The 27,695-nt window shown below is 41.3% G+C and overlaps 1 protein-coding gene across 8 annotated transcripts in view; it reads right to left on the bottom strand.

Moving 5' to 3' along the window:
- Positions 1-27,695, bottom strand: part of LRRC8D (leucine rich repeat containing 8 VRAC subunit D) — a 113,501-nt gene that overhangs the window by 66,579 nt on the left and 19,227 nt on the right. For 6 of the 8 annotated variants that reach the window (XM_027607269.2, XM_027607261.2, XM_027607247.2 and 3 more), the window contains exon 2: positions 25,687-25,834. The exons of 1 other annotated variant lie outside the window; for it this stretch is intronic. The gene's annotated coding sequence lies outside the window, so the exon portion shown is untranslated. Of the gene's footprint in view, positions 1-25,686; positions 25,835-26,155; positions 26,380-27,695 lie in introns of those variants that run through there. One more of the 8 variants, XM_027607248.2, reaches the window with a different exon arrangement.

Genomic DNA, 27,695 nt, shown 5'->3' with positions numbered 1-27,695 from the left:
CACCTCTTCCCCAATCCTACAACTCCGCAGCCATATAGCACCTTCCCCACGTCCCCCAGGTAGAACTGTTGAAACCATCTTCAAGTCAACTCTCGGTCAGCTCTCATATCTAGAAGGTTGCTAAGTCCAAATGGTTTCAGCTTAGAAATCCTTCACCCTGTGAAGCCCTCCCCACTGCCTAAATCTAGGCTTTAACCCCAGGTGGACTCCCTGCCACCCATCTCTACCTACAGCAGCCTATTTCCCTTAGAAAAGAAAAAGGAAATCTAACTGTAACTTTCCCCTGCTGGTTCTGGGATCAAGTCCAACCTTTGCAGGTGTGCACAAGCTGCAGTGACCACCTTCAGGTGCCCCACGGACACACACCCTGTGAGGTTCCTGCCGCACTTACCTGTACCTGCAGTGAGCAGGCCAAGAGAGCAATGACAGAATCGCCATCAAAATAATACTCTGGTGATATTTAAAGAAAGTTCTTCCTCTACACCTTTCCCCAATTGCTGTTGCAAAGACTCAGAGAGGTTAAGGAAGACTTTTTTATACTGAGTACAGTGGGCTGAGAGCGTGGGCTGGAAGGCTGAAATCCTCCTGGCCTGCCTCTTTAGAGCTGGTGTGATCCTGGGCATGTTACTTAATCTTGCTGAGCCTAAATCTCCTTTTCTGTAATACGGGACTAAGAGGAGGACTAACCTCACCTCAAGCGCTGTGTCAGTAAAATGACACATGAAGTGTATGCTGCTTAGCACAGTGCCTGGTATACAGCTGGAGCTCCACAGCTAGCCCCACAACCATGGGAGTTGCTCTGCTTTCTATGGGGAGGAATGAAGTGAGGTATATTTACCTAAATAAACCTCATCGGCATCATGGAATTCACAAATACCCTTCAAGCGCGTGCAGTGGTGTGTGCAGTAGTCGTTGGTGACATGAGGCAGATATTTTTGAAGAAATCTGTGTGATCTGAGGGGGCCTGTCAGCTTTTAAGAACTTAATCTGGGGATGTTTTATTTTGCAACCCCAACCCCATTTTATTTTTTTTAAAGATTTTATTTACTTGACAGAGAGAGACACAGCAAGAGAAGGAACACAAGCAGGGGGAGTGGGAGAGGGAGAAGCAGGCTTCCCGAGAGCAGGGAGTCCGATGTGGGGCTCGATCCCAGGACCCTGGGATCACAACCTGAGCCGAAGGCAGACGCTTAACGACTGAGCCACCCAGGCCTCCCCCAGCCCCAACCCCTTTTAAAATGATGGAAAGTTCCCTGCAAGGGATCAACAGTTTCTAATTCTTACATTTTTATGATTCTACACTCTTTTGATTTGTCTGCTCCATTACATCTTCTTCAAAACCAAGAATAAATACTTTGTGCCAGACACCAAAACAAAGTATATATACCTTGGGAGATATAAAGATGGCTTTTGTATTTTCCCACCATTTGAAGGCCATTCTGTGGCTTGGTTGGGCTGGTAATTTAGCACCGTGAAAAGAAAACTCTTAAATCTGGGCCCATCTTCCACCTTCTCGGGCTTCCTTTGCTTATCACAGGCAAGCTTTCCATTTGATAGGTTCCTGAAGATGACAGACTGCTCAACTGCTTCCATTTAAATTCTAACCTGCCAATTGTCAGTCCTTAAAGTGAGGACAGTTATTTTCTATCTTCCAATCCCTGAAAATCACAGGGTCATAATTTCTTTTGAGAATTCCCAAAGGGTATATTTCTTATGTGTATTAGAATTCCTGAGAGCCTAGGAAATCTTTGTTTTTTTAAAACAAGATTTTATTTATTATTTGACAGAGCACAAGCGGGGAGGAGTGGGAGAGGGAGAAGCAGGCTCCCTGCTAATGCGGGGCTTGATCCCCAGGGTTTGGGATCATGACCTGAGCCAAAGGCAGACACTTGACGTACTGAGACACCCAGGTGCCCCGAAAATCTTCATTTTAAGGAAAAAAAATTTCATTAAATATCTTTACGTGAAAAGATGCTCTACATCATTAGTCACTAGAGAAATGTAAATCATAATGATCCACCATTTCAGCCCTACTAAGATGACTACAATCAGAAAGACTGATAATGACAAGTGTTGGCCAGAATGGGGCAAAACTAAAACCTTCACACATTGCTGGAGGGAATGCAAAATGATACAGCTGCTTCTTAGAGTCTGGCAGTTCCCTGATATGTTAGAATATAGAATTACTGTATAACCTATCAATTCCACTCATAGGTATATACCAAGAAAAATTAAAATATAACACCCCCACAAAAATGTGTACATAAATGTTCACAGCAACATTATACACAACAGCCCAGAAGTGGGAAACAACCCAAATGTCTGTCAACCAATAAGAATGGATAAATGGATAAATAAAACTCGGTATATCTAGTTTCAGTTTTGCCAGATGCAAAAGTTCTGAAAATCTGTTTTACCACAATGTGAACCTAATAAGACTGAATGGACACTTAGCAATTTTTTTTTAGCATACCTATATGATAGAATATTATTTGACAATTAAAAATGAAATACTGACACTACAACACGGATGAACCTTGAAAACATTATACGCAGGGAAAGAAGCTAGTCACAAAGATCACGTATTTTATGATTCTCTTTATAGTAAATGTTCAGAACAGGCAAATCTACAGAAAGTAGATTAGTGGTTGCGGGGGGGGAGGGGGATTGGGGAGAATGGAGAAGGACTTGTAATGGGTACAGAGTTGTTGTTTTGTTTTGTTTTTTAATGTTTTATCTCTTTAATCTCTAACGTGGGCCTTGAACTCACGACCCTTTGATCAAGAGTCACATGCTTAGCCAACCAGGAGCCCCAGAGTTTCTTTTTAGGTGATGAAATATAAAATTGATTGTGGGGATTATTGCACAATTCTGTGAAAGTACTAAGCACCAGTGAATTGTATGCTTTAAATGGGCCAATTGTATGGTATGTGAACTTTATCTCAATAAAGCTGTCAAAAATATATAAGCAAAATAAAAAAATTAAGTGACTTGCTAGGTCCTTAGGCCAAAGCCATGACATTCTGTTTAGCTTAAAAGGCCTTCAACTTTGACATCTGTAACGGTAACATCTGTACCAATTTTTCCTTTTAATGTTAAGTATATGGATCTGATATACTTGAAGTTCTTCCGGCCTTCCCTAGCTGCTCTGCTGTGTTCTTACTACACTCCCCCTTCGACAGGGGCTCCTGAGTGACAGGGCTACAGGGTTACCTGGGGAAATCTTGTTATATTATTTCATGTTACCCGGGGAAACCAAAAGACAACAACAGAGAGCCTATAGCCCTTAGTAAGAAAGGAAACAAGGCTTTGTAAGATGCAGACATGGTTTAGGAGGCTGGCGAGGTAGAGAACCAAGGGAATGACCCACATAAGCCAGAACACCTTTGGAAACACAAGGATATGACACAATGGTATGTTTTTGTGTGGTCTGCAGTCGGCTATGAGTGCTATAAGCAAGGGTTCTCAAAGGGGGCTCTAAGGAGCTCTAGAGGACCAGAGACACATTTAAGAGTCTGTGACCTCTCTAAAATAATCTTTCAGTTTTGTTTTCACTTCACTGTTAATCTAAAAGAAACTGATATAAATACACACTGGACCATCTGAATGATCCCCTTACCAATACAGTGCCAGGGTTGCATTTATGACTGCAGAGGCTTCTAGTGACCCTCATCACTAACAGCACTTATAACATGCTGGCAAGCACACGTGGCAATGATAAAGGTCAGTGTAAGACACTTACTGAATAAGACTTTGATTTCACAACACCATGAAATAACAAACAGGACAGTATTGTGCTATATTGCTATAGGCTAATAAGGAAAGGACAGAGGTAGACTTGATACATAACTGATGCAGTCACACTAAGTGAAGGCCAAATGATATTAATGCATTCATAATAATACCTTCATAATGGCATGAAAGTATTATAGAACAAAGGTTTTGTTTTAGTGGTTCAAAAATTACAAAGAAGAGGCAATTATCAGAAAAAGTCATGTTCAAGTTGTTTTCACAATAGTGTGAATGAGTCATTTCTATTATCTATTGACTTCCTTCAGCAGTCTGACGCTTGACCACATGCTAAAACTTTAAAAATTTTCCACATCTATGAGAACTAAAATTGACAAATATATCCCTGTTCCTGGTTTTAGTAATAGTTGAATTAGGTAAATGTTTGATGTTGAGTTCAGTAATTCTAGAATGCTAACCTTATCTTTAAATGTACAAGAAATTTACAGCACTAGGAAGAAAATGAGAAATCATTAAAATCATCATAATTGTAATTTAAGGACTGCTCGCTGACAGATGAGGCCTGATGATGTCTCATGGTTCTGAGATAGTCAGCAAGGCCTTCGAGTCCATAATATGCTTCTGAATAACGTATTTACTACAAACAAGTATTCTCTGCATTACTATTATCAAAATCAAAAGACATATGCATTAAGTAAATATTAGGACCCAAGGCAACAACTTTGTTATTTTAAAAAAACATCAATATGGGGTGCCTGGGTGGCTCAATCAGTTAAGCATCTGACTCTTGTTTTCGACTCAGGTCACTGATCTCAGGGTTGTGAGACTGAGCCCCACACTGGGCTCCACACTCAGCTCAGAGTGTGCTTAAGATTCTCCCCCTCTCCCCCACTTCTCCCTCCCTCTCCCCCACTTCTCCCTCCCTCTCCCCCACTCACACACTCTCTCTTTCTAAAAAAATTAAAAAAATATAGGTGATTTAGTTTCAGCAGAAGAACACTCATCATACAAATATTTTTCACTTAAAGTTTAATGGTTTCAAAATATTGTTTGCATTTTTTTTGTGTGATTTTTCAAATGTTTCAATAGTTGCCCAGGAGCTATCAGCATAAGGAGTACATATCTTATTTCATGTCTGTACATATTTAGTGTAAGTAAGCAAAGCTAATTTAAGTCAATAAAAGGAGTTTACTAAAAACTCCTTTAAAGAAAAGAAATTCACGTATGGGCTGTTGGATAAGCAATATTAAGTAGTAACATGGGAGTGATTTGGAACATGTTCATTCATTCAAAGAACATTTGAGATCCTACTGTATGCAAGACACTAGGATACAGAGGGAAACAAGACAGACGTATCTATGCCCACATGGAGCTTGGAATCAATTAGAAAAGATAAGTAAATGTATAAGTGAAATATTGGGAAGATATGAGTTACTACAGAAACAAACATCAGGGGACCTAATTTAGTTTAGGGGTTAAAGAAGACTTCTTGAAGGATATGACATTTAAGGTAAGACAAAAGGAAGAAACAGGAGTTAGCTAGACAAAAGTGAAGCAGTGGAGGGGGAAAGAGTGTTCCAGGCATCAGACACTCCCTGAAGGCTCGTTTTCAATGAAAGCACAGCAGATCTGAAGAATAGATAGAAGTTCTCTGAGGCTGTAAATGGAGTGTGTCTGGAGTACAGTCCCTCGTCAGGGACGAGGCAAGGTAATAGCTATAACTGAAGACTACCTCATGCAAGGTTTTAAAGTCTTCTTAAGGAGTCTGTTTTTTAACTTCTAATGAAGGAGTTCTGAAGGCACGGAGAAATCACTGGAAGGTTTTAAGCAAGTCACTGACATAGTATGTTTGGTTCTGCAAAAGCCTCTAAGACTTCAAGGAGAAGAGAGCACTGGAGGTCAGAGGCAGGGAGGAGGAGCTGGAGGTAGCTTCACTAGTCCTGGCAAGACTTGACGGTGGGCACACTGGAGCTGTGGACTGGAGCAGTATATTGGAGTTTCAAGGATATCAGATAAACTTTAAGTATTTAAGTTTAAGAAAGAATTGAGACTACTTGGCAACTCATTGCAAGTGGAAGTCAAATGAGAAGGATATACTAAGAAAAATGGCCCAATGGAAACCAGTGGACAGTGGTGTCTTTCCCAAGATGGAGGAAGAATTGCAAGTCCTTACGAGTTGAGGACCACCTGCATTCAAAGACTGCTTTGTACAAGCTGTTTGAAAAAAGTATTTTGTTTTTCTTGCAATTTCATACCTCTAAATCTATTATGGATAGTTTTGCTTTTTTTAAACAAAAATACTACCGACTTGCATAATCACTCACACCCAGGGGCGGCAATATTCAAAACAACTCTGTGTTCTTTTTGGAAAGTCTTGGTTCAAAGACAAAAATCAGAGAACACACAAATCTTTTGATCCTTACTACTGACATGGTGCTTCAATGCAAACCCAAGCACTACTAAAGACCTTTCTTTGATGGGACAAAGGGCAACAGCTCAACACAGGCACTCAGGTTTAAGAGGCTCACTCTACACTTTATGTGACAGAAAGAAGGATTTAAGTATCAAAAGAACTGGAAACTCAAGTTCAAGTGTCCAATGCACCTGGCAGAATTTAACCCAGCATTAAGCCTCTCCATGCAAATTCACAATTTTCTAGGAACAAACAACTCTGGGAAAATTTTCCCATGACCCACCTCCTCATGAACATTTTTAATATTTCAAAAATGCTTAAAAACTGGAACAAAGCAAGTTTGAAATCTCAAAGGGTCAGAGCAATTGGAATTAGTTTAAGAATGCATTATACATGAAAGACACCAAGGCTCTATAAACAGGGCATCTTCTTCACACCAAAGCACAAGAAAACAAAAGAAGAACTAAACTAACACAGACGCAGAAAATAATCACATGAAAGGAAACCATGTCCGGCCTAGCCTGCAACAGAAAAATCTCAAACAGGCTTGGTTTTTGTGGGCTTCCTAAAAGCAGTAAGTAGAGAAAGGAGAATCACAACCATTTTGAACATCTTGAAAGTAAGAGACAGAATTTTAGTAATATTCCAAGTTATTAGGATTACTAAGGAGACAAATAGAAGCAGAGGATCCAGGGCCACCCACCCTGTCTGGTTGTGCACAGCTTAGCCCATTACCCACTCACTGCACTGCACGATCTACCTTCTGGGTCTGTCTCCATCTCTTCCTCCAGGGGCCAGAGCTGGGAAGACTACAGTTGACCCTTGAACAACACGGGTTTGAACTTTGCAGAGTCCACTTGTACCCACACTGTTTTCAATAAAAAATGCAGTACAGTATTATAAATGTACTTTCTCTTCCTTATGATATTAATAACATTTTCTTTTCTCTTGCTTACTTTATTCTAAGAACCCAGTACATAATACATACAACACACAGAATATGTGTTAATCGACTTTATGTTATTGGTTAAGGCTTCCGGTTAAGAGCAGGTTATCAGTAATTAAGTTATGGGGGAGTCAACAGTGCCCCTAAACTCCATGTTATTCAAAGGTCAACAGTATTTACATGGGTGATTATTTATTTATTTATTATTTTATTATGCTTTTTTAAAAAAGTAGGCTCCACACCCAGTGTGGATCCCGATGCATGGCTTGAACTCACAACCCTGAGATCAAGACCTGAGCTGAAATCAAGAGCCAGACGGTTAACCAACTTAACCACCCTGGGTATCGCCCCCATGGGAGATCATTTATTTTATTTAATCAATACTTGTGTTGTACTTACTATGTGCCAGACACTGTCCTAAATGCTTAACAACTGTGTGAGAGAGGCACTATGATTATTCCTGTTTTACATGCAGAGAACCGAGGCATGCAAAGACAATAAAGTTTGCCAAGAGTCAAACTGCTAGTGAGTGATACCGCTGAGATTTGAACCCACTCTTAATCATCTGACTGTGAGGCGCCTGGGTGGCCCAGTTGGTTAAGCACCTGCCTTTGGCTCAGGTCATGATCCCAGGGTCCTGGGATCGAGCCCCGCATCAGGCTCCCTGCTCAGTGGGGAGCTCGCTTCTCCCTCTCCCTCTGCCTGCCGCTCCCCTTGCTTGTGCTCTCTCTCTCTCTGACAAATAAACAAAATCTTTAAATAAACAAATAAATAAATAATCTGTGGAGCTACAAAGGTTATTTTAATTTTCTCCTATATTTTTATATTTTCTTTAAATGAGGATTTATTACTTTCACAATAAGGAAAAGCTAAAAGATCATTTCTACTTTGAAACAGAAAACCAAAAAAAGAAATAAAAACAAGACCTCAAATACCTCTTCTATGAAATCATAGGAACAAACACCTCGTCTGTTGGAAGCCAAGGGGCTAGGCCAGATGATCTTCTTTGGGTTACTTGCCATAGATCTTTAGTTCCGTGCCCTGTTCCCCCCATTACACAAGTAGCAAGGGGAGCAGAAAATCTGCAGAAGGGTAGCAATGAAGAACGTGTTGTCCGGAAAGCTGACCTGGGTTCTAGCTCCAGCTTCTAAGCTGTATAAACCTAGAATAAGCAGCTTAAGCCCTGTAAGCCCCGGTTTTCTGATCTGCCAAATGGCCACAGCTACACCTGTCTCCCAGAATTCACTCACATAAACCACGTAAGAACAGAAAAGTGCCTAGTAGAGAGTAAGAGGTCAAAACACTATTAAGCACAGGAGAACCAAACTGTCCAAATATTTGTCTATTTAGATGATTCCTGGGCCAGAGCAATCGAACCTTCCAAAGATCTCATAAAATAACCAAACATGGACAAAAGAAAGAAGCTGAGTAAGAACACAGAAAGGTTTTCATCCATGCCTTAGTTAGCAATTAGCAACAGGGCTAACAGCCTAGAGATCATCTCTGAGCCACAGGGAAATGACTCCTAGATCTAAAGGCTTGCATCATGGTGCTGCATTGGAGTCTAAGAAAATAACTACAATGTTAGGAGCCACGTCTCCCTGATTTGCCTTTTTAATGTGAAGAGCTATATTTCAAGGAACAAGTTACTTTACCTGATTCTCCGTTTCATTATTTATACAAGAAAATCATTGAATTGAGTAGTCCCAAAGATTCCTTCTAGCTCTAACAATCTGTATTTCTCTGATGGTATACACCTGCTCTCTTTTAGTCATGAAGTCTGGGCTGATTCTATCACGTTTCTAAGTGATACCACTCTGTCAAGCAAGTAGGTCTTCAAATAGCTTGTAATGAATAAATTTTTTATGTTGCCCGTTTAGTATCTACAGAGAGTCCCCAAAAAGTTATGTTGAATGTTCTCTCTTAAAATAACGCTTCTGGCCCTTCTGGACCCGATATTCTTCTTCTCTCTCAAATACAACATCTGCAATCAGGAGCCTGGCTCCAAAACAGAAACTTAAATAGAGGAAAAATTAAATGTTACCAATACAGAGTTCTACATCCATAAGCCTTAGTATAGTAAGATTGTTCTCTCTCCATATCCAACTGCCCCTTAGTGCTTTCATGACCATTAACGTTGAAGCAGAAAGTGCTACAGTAAAAGCTCATAGGAAAGCTAAAGCAGCAATGGATCTTGTTTTATCAAGGGTTTTAGGGCTATCCCTTGTGCCAAATCCAAAGGAAACGGAGGATGGGTCGCTGTTCGCTGACTCGCCCAGGTATCAGACACTGACAGGGATGCTACCCAAGGAGCTCAGGGCATCCCTGGACACCACTGGTAGACCCTAAGGCATAGGTATAGAAAGGAGGATGAGAAAAGAAGAGACAATAATTAAAAGCTCTAAAAGAATAAATGGGAGGACAGAAAAGGAAGAACAGGGAGAAATGAAAAGGGGCACAGAATAAAAACTACAGAATTGTGTTCAGTTGGAAGGAGTAACTACACCAGGTGCTTTATATACGTTAAATTCACATGATAAGCCTCACGTCATTTTATCCTCATTTTAAAGAGGAGCAAACTGAGGCTCAGAGAAATTAACTTAAGACTGAATGGTATGTGTGCACTTTGTGACCTCAGAGAGCTTACTCTGTGACCAGGGGAGGTGTTGGGCTCTCTGCACCCCTTACTGAGGACAGCCTTTCCGAGGTGCCCTCATCGCTGGGACCCTGGACAGCACAGGGTAGTTCAGTCCAGCTCTGCAGAGCTTTGAAGATTTCTTCCTCATAGGAAGCCAAAGTCTGTCTATCTGCAACTTCCACTTATCTTTATCCCAAGAGATCAACACACTTGCAGCAACAAGGTTTCCTGTCAAATCCTCCATTAATAACTAAAAGGGGGGAATGGAAAATGTAAGAAAATTTTCAAGGAAAATCTCAAAAAATCCTATAATTTAAAAAAAAAAGACTTGTAAGATAAGAGTTAAGAGCCTTGGGATTTGTAAACTAACTACAGAGAAGATTGCAATTGGGTCTTTGATTAGGTACTTCACAGAGGATGATGTACATCTATTTCTATTAAGAAAGGAATCAGAGTTGCCTTAAGTTTTAGCATAAAAAATTTAGTTTAAAATATTACTGACTTAAGATCAGAGAGTGCAGAGATTTTTATTTCTTCCAGAAAAGCTTAAATTGTACATTTCCTTTATCCTGGAATGGTTCAGATAAAAGCCTGCCTTAAGCAAGAGATCTGGAAGCTTTCTTTCCCAGTACTGATGAAAGCTTACTTAAAAATGAAAAAGCTCATCTAATATGTGACCTTCAACCTAAACTACTTGGCTTTTAAGTTCCATCCATGAAGTGGGAATATTACTTGGTAAATCATATTTTAAACTTGCTGTAAAAATGTTGCCTTTTGGTCTTACTGCCCTCCAAAATATATGAATTACTCGTCTAGAATGAAACACTAAAAAAAAAGCAAGGAAACTTACTTTAACAAATATATAAAATACCTCATATATTTGATGTGTTTATACAACATATATTAATTTGGCAATTATATAAATATTAATGTTCAGTATTTTTACAGGGTACTGCCAAAGTCATTTTTTCAATTTTTGAATTTTCCCTTCACTGTTTGTAACCACCTCCTGAAGGCACAAAATGGGAGTTAGCCTCTTTGTCAAAGCACTGCTCTAATATCCAGATCGCATACTGGGCATCTGTGGCAGTGCTGATCACAAGCTCACACTTCTTTCAAAGAGCAAATGATTAGGAAACACATGGAGGAATCATCACGGAATAAATGGGTGATAAGGCAGACCAAAATTAGTGCCTACTGATTTTTTCCTAAGAGTACTTATTAAAGCATTATGCTTTACATTTAGAAAAGCAAAGATAACCTATTATACTATTAGTTCTTTTGGGGTGAAAGCTCAGGGTTGCAGATAATCCTCTCCACCCGCCCCCCCGTATTTAAAATGAGAGGATTATTTCTTTCTTCCATTCACAGTTCTTACCCCCAAACCATTTCTCACTTAAGTAATTTTCACAGCTGTACCTGAGGAACAAAAAGGCAGACAAAATGTTACAACGTAGATGTTGACAAGTTAGAAACTGAAGGGACCAATGACAGTGCAGGTCAAAGGCACCAAAGCCAACACAGGTAATGCTTAGACAAAGGGGTAACATAGTAACAACCCCTAGAATTCTCCTCATTGTTTCTCCACTAACATTTCCATGTATCAAGTCTCATTCAAAAGTGAGTTTAAAAAAGAATCAAATTACTTACCCTTACTTCCAGACTTACTGAAGAGTTTACTAATATGGTTTATACTGCAAATATAAAAATTCAATTCATTTCAAGCTTATCTTAATAAGCATCAGAAATCAGAAACTTGATTTCTGACCTCTCTACTTACAAAATATATCAAAATAATATAAAGAAAATGTATTAAATTCTACCCATAATCATTAAATAGCAATATTTATATTTTTGTATTCCTTTCAAAACTTGTATATATCTCAACATAGTTGCAATAATCAATGAATTCTTTTTTTATGAATTCTTTTTTATGCTTATTTCATAATTTTTCCTATTGTTTTGTATATACCAAAATGTTTAATTCTATTAGCTTTAAACAGAATATGAAGACTAATTTATTTCTTACCGTAAATGAAATTTCCTAGCTCTAATAACAAGGTATATTAAAATGGAGACCTATAATTTTCACCTGGAAATAGATACATAACTGGTTTGCTTTTTAAAGATTCTCTTCTGATCAGAAGACACAAAAAGCTTCGCTGGTCTTTTGCTGACTTGAATGCAGCAGGTAAGCAGCAAAAGATAATGATCCCAATTTTACAGGCTAACAAACTATGGTATTTATAAAATTTATGACTTTTTTTGAAAACACCTGGCAGGTTAGTTGGTACTAAAACCATTTTTTTAAAGAAAATCTACATTTCATCTTTTTGCCCTGAGCTATGAAACTTTTTTAAACCTTAACCTGGGTTTGGTTTACATGCAAACCCAAATAAAGTCAGAGGATATAATCAACATCGCAAGAACAATAATGGTAATTTTCTCTAAAACTGCGTAAAGGGGAGTTTTCTAAAATACAGACAGCAATGACCTCACATTACTTACAAGCTCTTCACCTACTACCCCAGGTACCGGCTCTAACACCATCGCCCTGCCCTGCCCTGCCCAAGACGACAGCAGGTTTCATACCAGCAAACCAAAGAACTATTACAAGTTTTACAAGGAAAGCTATGCTTTAAACTACTTTTCAAGTTTTTTACTCCTCTGCTCATTATTTTTTTTAAGGACAGTGAAGACCCATAAGGACATTCCATGCACAGGAAAATTTAATTATACAGAAAGAGAGGGGTTTGGTTAACTCTGTATTAGGTGAAAACCGTTTTTATGTCAAACCACATAGTGGATGGGTCCTAAGTCCTTTGGAGGGTTCATTCTCACTGTGTAGGCAGAAAGGGTACAGAAAAGGAGCTGACAACCTTCCCAGTGCAAGGTGAGAAGCGGCCAAACCCTTTTCCTTTGTCCTCCCAGTGCAGTGATGGGGGTTGTAGGGAAAGTGTGGTTATCTCAGGCTGGAAGACAAGAGACGGTGTAAATTGTAGAACCATAGGAGATTTTCAGCTTGTTTTGCTGTGATTTGCCCTCTCCTTTCTCTTCAAAATGAAGAGCCTTGTTGTTTCTGATTATAAAAGCAATACCTGCTTGCCATTAAAAGAATCAGATAATACAGAAAACTAGAGAAATGAAAGTAAAGATTATCTATAATCTTTCCACCCAGAGATTAACTACTCATAACGTCTTAGTACATATCCTTCCAAATTTTTTCTCTACGTATGCACATAAACATGTTTTTGCTTTTTTTTTTTTAAGAAAGTAAAATCAATTGTAAACTCTAAAAAATTTTTGTAAAATATGCTTAAAGAGGAGATAAAATAGAATCATATAAAATGTTCACTTAAAAACAACAGCGGGAGGGGCGCCTGGGTGGCTCAGTTGGGCTAACTCTTGATTTCAGTTCACCCTGCATCAGGCTCCATGCTCAGCAGGGAATCTGAGGATTCTCTCCCTCTCCCTCTCTCTCTGCTCCCCCCCCCCACCCTGAGTGTACAAGCACACATACATTCTCTCTCTCCCAAAAAGAAAGAAAGAAATGAACACAGACACACACCACAGAAGGAAGAAAAGGGAAAAAAGAAACAAATAGCAAGTGCAACAAATAAAAAACAGTTACAAACATGGTGGATATTAAACCGACTATATATCAATAATCACTTTAAATGTGACTCGTGTAAATACACCAATTAAAAGACACAGCTTATCAGATTAGATTTTTTAAAAAATAGACCCAAATATACACGGTCTATGAGATACCCAATGTAAACATAAACTTAGGTTAAAAATAAAGAAAGAAAGAAACTGAGATTAAAGCTGTAAAGTGCTCTGAGCTCTGTTCTTCTACCTTTTCTTGAAAGGTAAGTACAGAAAAAAAAAATGGTCTACTGAGAAATTCTATACCGTTCTCAATGTATATATAATTTCCCCAATACATATAAACAATGTCCAGTATTTCAAAATGTTGACTTATTTATACTATTTGAGAAATAAAGAACTGCACATTATCTGAACCCCCAAATTAATGATAGCTAAATACTTAATGCATATATTTCTCCCTAATCTTGCTTATAACTCACAAACAAAAATCTGCTGACCATAACACAACTGATTTCCTTTCTTTAAGATGAGCTCTCACTCCTTGTTTCTGGAAGTCGAGAAATATTAATAAATGTTCTTACTCCTACCTGAGAGTGTGTGTTATTATATATATATATACACATATTACTGTAGCAGATTCCTTTTTCCATGTAGTTCAATGACCAATACAAGCTGTTAAACATTTCTTACTAGCAAAGCTATGAAATAATTCACTGATCTAGCATGCTTAAGTTTAGATGCTATAAGTTTACAGAAACTCAGCTGGCCTTTCTCTAATCGTCCTGAATTGAATACCCAAAAAAGACATTTTCATCGCTGCATGTCTAGCATGCCCATATTGATCAAATACATCGTGGAAGAGGACTCTCCTAGAAGGATTAGCCAGCGATTAGGCTATGACAATTTCACATATGCCAAAGGTATGTTTTTGAATTTCACATACATATCCTCGCTCCTCGTGTTAAAAGTGAAAAAAGAAGCATTTGATTTGATTTTCTGAGGTTGGAAAAAAAATGACTGAAACTTTCCCATTGTGTGATGATGCTGGAATCTTTGATCTCTACTACTCTAAGTTCACAGTCAGGCTACTTAGTTTATTTTGAGAAAGCAAATCCTTCCTGTTGTTTCTCAGGAAATGGAAGAACACATTTATAGACTATGTTTTAACTTCACATTTAAATGGCTTTAATTTTTTTAACTATGTTCCACTTTGAAGAATATTTAATTATATGGAGAAATTTAGACTTTCAGAAAGAAACTAGAGCAGTGGGATGAAGAGAATAGTATTCTCAGACTTAAGCTAAAAGGATGAATTTTTAAAAAAAAGGTCTCATGCAAACTGTTACACCCTGTTTCTTCCTGTGAAGAATTTTCCAAGCATTAAGTTGTGTAATAGCTTAATGAGGAAAAAAGGAAATGCCCAAGTTTCTCTCAAATATTTAACAGCACAGAGAAAGATTAGAGACTGAATTTTTGAAGAGTGTCCTATTACCTGTTTAGGCTTGTTAAATTATTATAATCATCTCTGGAGCCACTCACCTGATCTGGATTCATTTTTTAATGCCAGCCACACCTCTAGGGTTTTAAGATGTCATCCCTGTTTTTAACAGGAGGCAAAGACAGTTTAAATGGCTTTGAAAAGTAAACCTTCCAGGGGAAGAACATACCCAACTGAGCCTTAAGTGATGAAATACTTTAAACTGTTTCTGGTTTTTCTACCAGCAAAGAAATCCAGGTGTACGGAAGGAGATGGGAAGGAGAAAAGAAGGCCTTCTGAGGTAAGATGCTAGAAATAGTGCTTAACCTTCTTCAACTGTTGACTTCTCTTCTACAATGCTACATTTTCAATGAGGAGGGAGAAATAAACCCAGCTAAAATCAAATGCAATCGTACGAGGGAAAGAACCAGCACAGATGATGAACACAAAGAGCACCACCGCCTGGATGAAGTAACGTGTGATGTCTGGGGAGCCGGCACACACACCCAGCAAACCCACCCTGCCGACCCCTCGCCCGACTCCAGTCACAGCCCCGTTGCCTCCCTTTCCCAACAGCCTACCCAGTGTGGCCCGGCAGCGGGCACTGGACATGCTCACCTGACAGCTAGTCTGGCCTCGAGTTGTCGACTCCCCGACGGCACTGGGGAGAGCTGCTAGCAGGGGAACTCATGAATGATAAATGACAGGAATCTAGCGACTCTCACTTTCTGTCCACTCATTTTTTAAATTTTTTATTGTTACGTTAATCACCATACATTACATCATTAGTTTTTGATGTAGTGTTCCATGATTCATTGTTTGTGCATAACACCCAGTGCTCCACGCAGAACGTGCCCTCTTTAATACCCATCACCAGGCTAACCCATCCCCCACCCCCCTCCCCTCTGTCCACTCTTTTTGTCTACTAATGGACAAGTCTCACAGACATTCTGGGACTTATAGGAGACTCAGGGGGACGCTAATTATAACTTCCTCCCCTGAAAGAGGAGGACAGTGAGGCTCAGTGAGATGAGCTGACTTCCCCAAGGCCGCCCCCTGTGAATGGAGAACTCAGACCAGAACTCACGTTCCCTAACGTTCAATCTCTTCACTCCTGTGCTCCTTTCCTCCCTTCCCCGGCACCTTAAGTGTCCTTAAATCACCATCAAAACCTAACATTGCAGGCAAGGCCTTTGTGTTTTATTTTAAAAGACCAGTCGTGATATTCATCGTACTCTATCAACCAGAAAAAACCCCACCATCACCACCTAATGCCCGCTAACAAAGCCCCAACTGGGCCCTCGATGATTACACATCCTACCTCCATCAGTGAGGTCCTTTCTCCAAGTTTACTATTAATAACTTTAAACTGTCTTCTCAAGGCCCCTTCATTCCCAGAAGATTTTATCAGCTCCTACTTTACTGAGAAAACCCAAACCTTTAGAAACGAACTTTCTCAACTTCCTTCTCCACCTGCACACCCCTTTTCAGGCACACATAACTTCTCTTCCTCTCCTGCCCCAAAGGAACGAATGTCCCTCTTCCTTCTCAGACACCTTTTTTTAAGATTTTATTTGACAGAGAGAGAGACACAGCGAGAGAGGGAACACAAGCAGGGGGAGGGGGAGGGGGAGAGGGAGAAGCAGGCTTCCCGCGGAGCAGGGAGCCCGATTCTGGGCTCAATCCCAGGACCCCGGGATCATGACCTGAGGCGGAGGCAGACACCCAATGACTGAGCCACCCAGTGCCCCTCAAGACACTTCCTTTGACCATGCTTGCACTCCTGATCTTGGCTAGGCCTGTTTTCTCTGGAGCCTTCCTCTGACAGTCATTCTCTCTTCTACCTTTAGTCACTCCCTCGCCACACTTCTCAAACAAAATACAAGCTCTAGACACGACTGCACACACAAGAATAGTCCTTCATGGACAACTGTGTACACACACACCCCCAACTGGCGCTTCCCCTCTCAAGGCCTACTCTTTCCTCACCCACGACTATGCCGACTTGGGACTTTAGAACTCTTCTGACTACTGAACACCAGCTGAATATCTCATTGCCAAACCCAGGCTCCCACTTTCAATCCTTGCTCTACCTGACCTTCCTGTGGCCTCTGACAGACCTGAGAGCTTTTCCCTTTTTACCACACCTGGGTGCTTTGGCAAGGTGCTTATCCGAGCTTCGGAGAGCTTATCTGTAAAAGCCAACAACAACAATTATTTCAGGGGATACTCCTGAAAGGACTGTATGACAATATATATAAACAAAACAAAAACCCTGGTGCATAATAACTCCATTAGTTTTGTTTCTGTCTTTTCCTGAGCCTCTTTCTTTCTCCTCGGTCTTTCGGTCGTTGGGCCATCCATGAATGGTCTCAGCTACTACATTCATGGCAACAATCATCAGTTCCCGTCACTCCCCAAAACACATCTCCAGCCCTGACTTCTCTCTGGGGGCGAGGCCTCTCAAGGACAATTCAGTGTCCCAGGGGCACCTCAACCTAAGTTCAAACGGAACGCATTGCTCTCTCTCCAAAATTGCTCCTCTCATATTTTCCATTCTGACTAACGACACCTTCAGACAGTGAATCCTCCCAGCCAGAAACATCAAGTCATCTTTCTTCTTTCTTCTTCCTCCCCTCCCACTTTCCATTCAGTCAGTAACCAATTCTCTCTCCTAGATTAGTCTCAAATCCACCCTGTCCTTTCCTTTTCCACCATTGTCACCACACTTTCAGTCCTCACTTTCTACGTGGATTGTTTTAACAGCCACTGGGCTTCTCCCTGCTTCCTTCTCATATACCTTAGGACCATGGTTTAAGCATTTGTTTCATCTCTGGTGATTCCACAATGCTGCTGGGAAAAAGCCCACACTTCTAGAAACAGCAGGTGTGGCTCTAGACATGGCTGGATCAAGAATCTAGACCAAGATGCACCCCTAACCCCTTCTCCCCTCTGCACCAAGACCTCTCTGCGCCAGTCACTCACACTCTGCTCCTCACACACTGAGCTCTTCCCGGCTCTGAACCTGGGCTATTTCTTCTGGGGTTTTTTTGTTTTTTGGGTTTTTTTTTTTTTTTCCCCTCCTGCTCAGCCTGGTAAATAATCCTATCCCTCTAATAATCACCAAAATCACCTCCTTCATGAATTCTTTCCTCACAGACAAGAACAAATCACTGCCTTCTTTGTGCCCCACTCTCTATTATTATTTATCACAACGTGTTGCTGTAAAGCACCTCACATTCTAAGTTCCAGTTAATGATTTATGGGTCTATCTTCTGAGGTGAGGCACTGTGTCATACTCACATTGTTATCTTCAGAACTTAGCGCAATGACTGGTACACAGCAGGTAGAAGGAAGAGAGATAAGGGAACTAAGATTCAGTAGTTTAGAGCTCAGCAAATGTCTGTCGAATGGATGAAGTAGCTCTGCTGTCAATTATATTAGAATAAATGACTGAGAGAGAAGGCTGGTAAGACAGGTGGATCTGACAGCTGGTGAGTTGAGCATAAAGGAACCTGAACGAGAAATGGAAAATGTCAGCACTGATGAAGACCTCTCCTGAGTATGTAAGTTCAATCAGGTCAGTAGCTAGGGTTGTTATAATCAAACTTAGATGAATACCTAATAAATCCTGTTTAAAGCACACTGGGAGAACAACTCCAACAGCCCAGAGGACATGGTCTTATCTGTCTAAGCAGGTTTTAAACTCTAGAACATTCTACATTATAATTTTACTGGACTTTGTGCAAGCTTACTAAATTTCAGTAGTTAGATTGCAACCCTCCCCTATATCCATAAAGCACCTTAAGAACTCCAGATGAAAGAAAAATAAAATATAGCCTGTCACCCATATAGTGGTAGAACTGATGGCCAAGGGGAACATCTTTGGTCCAGACAACCATGTCCTGTGATATCTATTTTGAGACCACAATTTGTCCCCCACAGTAACTTCAAATTAATTTACAATAATAAGCCATGTTATGTACAACATGGTTCCATGCCATTTCATCAACTAAGCAAAAAGGACACTCTATTCTCTATAGGCATGCAAATGACCGTTTACCAAATCAAATGATCCAGCATTCAGGGGGACATATATTAGAGCCTGGAAGAGAAATGAGACTAAGTGAACTGAGAAGAGAGTGGTGAAAAGTAAACTTGGAGAAAACCAAGCCAAAACTGGCAATGTTTTCCCAATAATAAAGACACATCTATAATTAACAGGCTTTCAAGAGTATTCAGCCATGTATTACAGCATCACACCTCATAAAACATTCATTCAAAAGCCATACCAGGAAAGCACATCCTAGCTCTATAAGCACATAGAGAGCACTGAAGAAGAGAAGCCTTTGAAGTGAGACATCCCCTGCCCTACATAGGTGACCAAGTATGGAAGGGAGCCATATTGCTAACAATGAATAAATAAATAAAACTGAGAAGGAAATGTAAAGTGAGGGATGTTAAAATTAAAATATGTTATTAAATAAATACAGAATGTTCCCAGTGAAGTAAACACATTTCTAGAAAAATGTATGCAGGTGTAAAGAGTTAACAAACATGCAGATAACAGCAAGAAATCTAGCTAAAATCATCTATTTTTGAACTTTTAAATTTATTTCAATCTTGATAATAAGATCAAGTTATATAAATGTACATGTAACAAGATAAAACATATTTCAAAGCCACAGTATTTTTTTAAAGATTTTATTTATTTAGCTGAGAGAGAGCGAGAGAGTGCGCACATGAGCAGGGGGGAGGGGCAGAGGGAGAGGGAAAAGCAGACTCCCCGCTGAGCAGGGAGCCCAAAGTGGGGCTTGATCCCAGGACCCTGAGATCATGACCTGAGCCAAAGGAAGGCAGACACTTAATCGACTGAGCCACCCAGGTGCACCTAAAGCCATAGTAATTTAAAAAGTGTATCAATGACCCAGAAGCACACAAATAAGCCACCTAAACAAATGAGGGTTCTCAGAAAGAGATCTATATAAATGTACACTTATATACCAGAGGTAGTGAAAGAGCGGATTATTTCATAAATAGTGCTGGTGAAACTGGCTCACGATATGACCAGTTTTTTAAAAGTAGAAACGGGTTTCTACCTCCTATCTTCAATTCCAAATAGTTTAAAAACTCAAGAGTAAACCTATAAAGTTAATAAAGGGAGGAGAGACTAAACTGTAAGCCCAGAATAGGGAAGCATTCCTGAAATGACTCAATGCACAGACCACATTAATATTAAAAACTGGTGGGTTCACCTACATTAAAATTAAGGATTTTTGTTGTTGTTAATGAGAGTCACCATCGACAGTTATCAGGCAAGTGATGTTCTGGGAGACAGCGTTCCAAACACCTAAAGCTAAGAAGGAATTTGTTTCTAGAATATACAGGAACTCCACGAGAACGCTTTCAAGGAACTTCTTGCCAGAAAAGGGCAAGAGACCCGATTCACAGAAAAGGGAAATTAAGTAAATGAAGAGATGCTCAACCTCACTTATAATCGTAAAAAGGCAAAATTAAACTATGAAGTACAAATAACATCCACCAGATTGGCAAAAATCAGGAAATTTGTTAAGAAAAAAAGAAATCATCGTGCAGTATTGGTGGGGACATAAACCTAACAACAAGTTGCAGGTTTCCTAGTAAAATCAGTATGCTTACATCCCAAGATCCAGGCAATTCTGCTTGTGGACAATATTGCCTCAAGAAACTATCACCAACAGATTCAATATATCTAGGCTCCTTAGGGGGAGAAATGAATACATACTGCATGAAAGCCAAAAATATTTATAAAATGTTTTTTTATAAAATTTATAAAAATTTTGACTCTTCCATGTCCCTATTTCCAAACACATATTCTCTATGGCTGTAACTTAACCCTTGCTGAAACGATAAAACGAAAGGTAAGACTAAACAAAGTGTGATCATTTCTTTTCACCGGTGAGGTTGACAAAGAAGCAGATGTAAAAAAGGGACTGTTCTAGCATGGGGAATCAGAAATCTGAATCCCAGTCCAGGCTTTAGCTTGTTTCTGTGAATTGGATAAGTTACCATCTCTGCCTGCCTCAGTTTCTTCATCTATAACACAGGGATATTACCTATCCTGCACAACACCAGGAGGATTAGAGATAATCCATGTAAAGTGTCTGACACATATGAGGTGTTCGATAAATCAGAAGTGACTTTTTTCTTTTAAAACCAGAAAAAAAGAATATCATGCATTAACCCTAAGAGGTTTGGGTGCTCAGCCTAACCTGTCTTAAACAGAATACCAAAATCACAGCAAGAGGCATGGAAACCAAAGAGACTGATTCAATGGGAACTTATATGTCTGTTTTTTCCACTAAAGAATAGGGATAAATAATATCTCTTTTCACATACTTATCAAAAACTGTAAAGGTTAAGGTTGGGAGGAAGCTTCTTTTAGCTTCTGGGAAATGAATATAAGGCTGCTGCTGGTGGTACTTAAGACAGTGGTGATTGTGCAACTCGTGTCAGAGTCCTGACTCAACAAACGTAAGGACGGAGTATTCACAGAAGTAATGTAGGGAAAATGCTCTTGGGAGAATTCCAGTTATCCGTGACTGAGTAATCTAAGACTTCAAAGCAGACCATGAAAAACAACCTCAAAACAAAATCAGATCCAAAGTCAGGACTTTACACATCATCTATTTAACGGACACCAAAGAGGAAAATCTCCACCTGGGAATCTTGATAATCTGGTGGCTAATGTACTGTACATTTAAATTCCCATCTCAGCATTTCCAGCCTGGAGCAGTTGTTTTACTTTGGCCCTGATTTCCCACCCTATGGACTTCAAGGTGCTGGCAAAGGTCAGTACACTGAACCGGTCTCACATATATATGTAATACTACTTTATAGAAACAGGAAGATGCTGTGGTCATTATTTATAATATATACTCAGTTGAGTGATATTAATAGTACCTGTGTCACTAAATATTAGCAACCAGAAATAAGAAGTAAAACTCTAAGCAAGTCAAAATCTTTGAAATCTTTAAGTATTAATAAAAGCTTCCTGATTTTTGTAAGGGTTGAGAACCACTGCTTTAAAGGTTACAAATTCCAACAGAAGACAATTTTTATTTTATGATAGACATGAAAAAAAGGGAATGTTTTGAAAAGATGAAAATCCTAACACATTTATCTCCATCCCTTGTCCTCTCTTGGTCATAAACTTTTCCTTGGCATTTAACATCAAAGCTTGTTATGCTTTCATTCCTATTCACAAGCCATTGCAACTGTCCCACACAGAAATGGCAGTGCACTGTGTATTAAGAAAATATACATATTTCATTCCTTACTTATAAAAAGAAAAATCACTCACTTTAGCTCTTTCCTCCCCCAATTTCTCCCCTTCTCCTGATACTCTGACATAATTCTAAGGAGGAGCAGTTATAGCTCAATGTAGATATTCCAGTTGTTGAAGAGAAAATAAATCTTTTATCCAGCATTTCCCAGTGAAAATGTACTCCCCATTTTAATTTATATCCTTTTCAATGCAATATAAAATATTAGCTAAAGAGAGGCTTAACTTTAAGCATTGCAAAGATAAGAAAAATAAACTTATTTCCATCTGAGGAGTACTACAAAAAGACTTAATATATAATTTAAAGTATATACAGGTTTGCCAGTGTCTTTCCATAACATGACCTTTCCTTTCTTCCCTTCTTTCTTTCAAGTAATCTCTATGTCCAACATGGGGCTCGAACTCACAACCTCGAGATCATGCTCTACCCACTGAGCCAGCCAGATGCCCCTGTAATATGACCTTGTTAGTGGGTATCCCCAACTGGGGGAGTGGGGGAGTTGGGAGAGCTATGTATGGTGGTGGTATGGTAAGTATGGCAGTGGGCTATAGAGAGTCACACACATCATTTTTTAATTTAGTATTTCTTTTCTGGGACATAAAGTGTTCTAGGGGTAAACCAGAAGTACTGTTTTATTCTTAAAAAGATATAATATGCTAATCTGACCCTCAAAAAGATACTGGCCACTAAGACCTGACATACAATTTCTGTAAATTAAAATATGCCGTTAGAATTTTGGCAGCAGAAAACAAATCACATTGATGCAAGCACAGCTAAATCTAGTTACTAAAACAGAGGAAGTGGGGCGCCTGGGTGGCTCAGATGGTTAAGCGTCTGCCTTCGGCTCAGGTCATGATCCCAGGGTCCTGGGATCGAGCCCCGCATCGGGCTCCCTGCTCCGCAGAAGCCTGGTTCTCCCTCTCCCACTCCCCCTGCTTGTGTTCCCTCTCTCGCTGTGTCTGTCAAATAAATAAAATCTTTAAAAAAAAACAAAATAAATAAATAAATAAATAAAACAGAGGAAGTGTAAATTTCAAATGGGGGGGGGGAACACCACAGAGAAACCCCTGAGCTCTGGGGGGAGAGAGTGGGAAAAGATCTGAAGATGTAGGTAAAGCTAGTCTCAAGTCAGTTTTACCAACTCCCTTGGAATGGCGAAAGACCCCTGAATCAGCATTGCCATCTCTTCCTTAGGTGGCAACTTTCCAGATTACAGAAGGGCCAGGACTACAAATCAAAAGACTTGTTGAAGTCCCAGCATCTCCATTTACTAATATGACCACGGACAAGTCACATTTTATCAGCCTTAGTTTCCTCTCTCCATAAAATGGAGTACATGAGTCCTATTTCACCATACTATTAAAGGGAATAACAAATTATAAATGAGATCTAGAAAATGTGCTCTGTAAACAGAAAATGAGGATCTTAAGATCAGTTATCACTATTCCTAGGTTATTACTTAATTATTAGTAAATTCTGTTAGGGTAGGAGTAAATCCTGTTTCTAAATAGGGTACAAGTTCAGAGAGTCACAAAGGCTGTTCTATTTTATCTTGAGGTACAGCGACCGATGTTCAACAAAGTCCTCAAATAAATTAATGAACTGGAGGGCCAGGAGCATACTCGGGTATAAAAGTACTATGGTGGTACAGGCCATTCAAGAGTCTCTCTCACTGACTTGTTTTCACTTTTAGTCTTGTCATGTATTTGGCAAGAGAAGAGGCATCAACACAGACATACCACAATGAAATTCACATTTAAGAAGCCCACGTCCATCTATCTAGAGAAAAGATAAAATTAATTGCTCAGCTCTTATAATGTATCTTGACTATTTACTGCTAACACAATCATGCCAATTATTGATATTATCGCAAGGCTTAGAGCAGCTGCATTTTAAAACTGATTAAAGTTCCGAAGGACTACTGGAATAATGGGATCACAGAACTCAAATCACTTCTGGGGGCCAGGGAAGGGGGGAGAGGACAGTACAAATTTACTAGGCTCCCTGACTACAAAAGATTTTCCTTTCTAAGCAAAATAAATTACACAGGAAACATGTTTTATTACAAAAAGTACAAATTAGAACGGCATAGCCAGCATGTGATGTCATGAATTTAAATCTACAACTAACCCTGCTTCCTGAGGCAGCCTGGCCGCCCAATAAGGTGAAGGAGCTAAATGCATGTGGTAGTGGGATTATGCATATTCCCCCGGTGTTGCAGAAAAAGACCCTTCCTTGCAGACTCTCACTTTCCTCCCCTCTAGTCATTTGTTCATATCCCTCCTCCAAAACAGAAGAGTGAGAGGATACTACTGACTTTCACATTGTTCAAAAATTGCATTTGAGGCCAATCCGCCCATCAAACTGATTCTTCTCAACCATCCAACCTCCCTTAGTGACCCTCCACCAGACTGGAGTTTCACCAGGTGGATAAATATAGGCAGAGAAACAAGGCCAGGCTTTCATTAGGGGAAAAGTCAATCTGACTTAGTCTGCAGAGACAGGAGCTGCCAGGGAAACGAAGAAGCACAAAGTCTGTGCCTAACACCAACCTCTTCTCTAGAGGTTTGCTCTCCACCTATGAACATCTGAGAACGAGCAAGATATGGATGGATGTGAAACTATCATCTACTTGGTGAATTTGAGAAAAGTCATTCTCAATTTTACTCTGATGGAAAATGGAATATAATGAATAAAGATATCTGACTCATACCTTTAATAGGACCTTCTGTCTGAGCAAGGGAGCCTGGCTAAGAAACCACAACTGCAGTTAACAAGCCAGACACCAAACTAAACACCTCAGAACTAGCTGTCCCTCATTCCTGGTCACTACCTTTCCAGCGTGTCTGCATCACTAATTCCTCAGTTCCTGAAAGCCTGGCTCCCCCCTCACTGGCCCCCCCAATCCAACCCCCCCCAAACAAAACAAAACAAAAAAGAACAACAAAGTGGGGCTCTGCTGAAGAGGTGGGATTTCGGAGCCTGGGCACCAAGACTCTGGTTCCTCTTTCCACCTTACACTTCGCCCGCCACTCACCCTCTCTCCCCTGCCCGGTCCCCACTTCTCACACACTACTCTTCTAACACCCAAGCCTCCCAGGGCCTTCCCGCAGAAAACCCCCGGTCAGCAAGGGAGCAACAAAGTGCCCCGCTTCGGGCAGCGGGCAGCGGCAGGAGGAGGCAGAGAGGGCGGAGAGGGCAGCTGGGGACTCCGGGAAGCCTCCTGGGCACACGCAGCCCAGGCTGGAAAGCGCCCGCCAAGGCTAAGAGAGTGAGCTCCGGCAGGTCCCACAGGCAGCCGCCCAAAGCCGTCCCGCCCTCCCGCGTGGGTTCCCCACACCCGGGAGCGGCAAGGCCACGGCCAACAGAGACCCCTGGGGGCGAAGGCGGGGACGGGGGGCGCGACCGGGCACACGGTGTGCGGCTGCGGCGCAGAGCTGGAGAGCTGGCTCGGCAGCACCCAGGGGCGGCGGCCAGTGACAGCCCAGCGCCCGGCCCGCGGGCTCCCGACCTGACCACACGCACCTGGACCAGGCGGCCACCCTGCTCCCTCAGGGCGCTCTCTGGGGACTTGGCTTCAGGTGGGGGCTCCAAAGGCTGGAACCGGCGGCGACGGAGACTTCACTCCTCCATCCTGGGACCCGGCGGCACGTTACAGACAGCCGTGCACTTCCTGTTCGAAAACAGGGGCGAGAAAGAGCGAGAGATCCGAGTGTTGGCAGAATGGAGGGAGGGGCGCAGACCGGCTGGAGGGAGCACCGGGGGGCTGCGGGTTGCATAACTACCGCCGCCCCCGCCCGCCTCGCCATGGTCGCTCCAGGAGCTGTCCCCCGCGCCGGGCGGGCAGCGACCCGCCACACCGGCTCCCAGCGCGGCGGCTCCCTGCCGGCCCGGGCCTCCCCCTGCCGGAGGCCTCGCAGCCAGCGCGCAGCCGGAACGCTCATAGCCCTTCCGTTTCCAGCCCCTGCCCGGGTTCTCCCCTCCCCACTTGTACCGAGTCAAGGGACTGCACGCTTCATCCCGAGCGCAGAGCGCAGAGCGCCGCGCCGCGTGTAGTCGGCCTCCGTTTTCCTCCTTTCCTCGCCTCTCCTCCCCGCCCCCGCCCCTGCAACAAAATCGCCGTGGGGAAGGTGTAAAGACAGGACCGAGCCTTTCCAGGGGAGTGGAGGCTGGATTTATGCAAAAATTTTAAGTGAATAGCCACATCCCAGTACATCCACTCCAACTCAGCAACTGAAGAGCCTCAGGATGGGAAATGACTTGTCTTGCGCCTGGCTGACTCAAAAGAAAGCGTGCACACAGCTGCCACAAACTGGGGGTGGGGGTGGGGGGTGGGGGAGGGGAGTTCCAGGGTTCTGGGGTCTCTACGCGGAAAACCTCATCCTCACAGTACCCTAACATTCCATATACCAATTCCACACAGAAGATAATGGTACAGTGTACTGTTTCAGGAAACAAGTTAAGTACTTCTTTGTGCTTATGAAATCACAGAGCAGTTCCAAAATTCTGAGTCTGGGTTCACTGCTTTACCCTCTGACTTAGGTGAACCTCAGGGTAGTGTTTAAAAAACAGTGAACAGGTGGTTTAAAAATCTGCCATATGCAGAGCGTATGGAGTTCATACGTGTGCTCAGTGCCGGGTTTCTGGGCTTCCAGGTGTGGATGGCTGTGCCCTGTGCCCTGCCTGCCCTTCCACACAAATCTCTAGGGTCACAAGGCATTTACAGGACTGTCTCGGATAAACAGTTCCTTTTATCATCAAGCTGATGCCTTAAATAAAAGTTATTCATCTTTCAAAACTCAGCATGGAGAGTAGGATAATTATTCTACATAAAAAGCCAAACTTTGACTGAAGCAGAAATTGGTGGTAAGCTCCTACTCTGTGCTAGGCAGCATCTCATTCTAATGTGCTCTTAGTTTTAACATTTCCCAACAGATCTACAAATGTCCTATTCTCATATTCCCAACTGAGGAAACACGGTCAGAGAAGTTAACTGTCCTGATGTCTCAGCTAGAAAATGGTCAAATGGAGAGCTGAATAACAGGTCTTTCCTAAGTATAAAATCTGGGCCATTTCCTCTACATTCTGCTAATTCTCAAAACAATAGTGAATCCTGGGAGAAAAATCAAGCCCAGCAACCATCTGTAATCCATTTCTTCATCTCCAAATGATCCTGCAGTTTACAAGCTGTAACCCCGTTGAACTAGCCAGGCTCCTTACCCACCTCAGTAACATGTACCTTGATTACCCAAGCAGAGGACACTGTGCTCTTTCCTACTACCTACTACTGGCTCTTTCAGCCTTTTCAGAATTACTCAGTGGCAAAAGTTCAAAAGGTGCGAGGATAGCCTCTCTTATGCCAAGGTACAAAGTCTGAGCAAGTTCAGAATCTAATCGGCTGACTAGTATTTGTTCCCTGAATTCTTTTTCTCTAACTGGGATTTTTTAAGAGGGCAAACAAAACAACACAACACACAGATGGCCTCAACTTTTCGTGAAACTGTTGAAATTCTCTGTTTTCCATTTCCTTCTGC

Source organism: Zalophus californianus, chromosome 4, assembly GCF_009762305.2.
Source record: "Zalophus californianus isolate mZalCal1 chromosome 4, mZalCal1.pri.v2, whole genome shotgun sequence".
Lineage (NCBI taxonomy): Eukaryota > Metazoa > Chordata > Mammalia > Carnivora > Otariidae > Zalophus > Zalophus californianus.
Note: the sequence above shows the minus strand (reverse complement) of the source record. Positions and strands in the feature narration are given on the sequence as shown.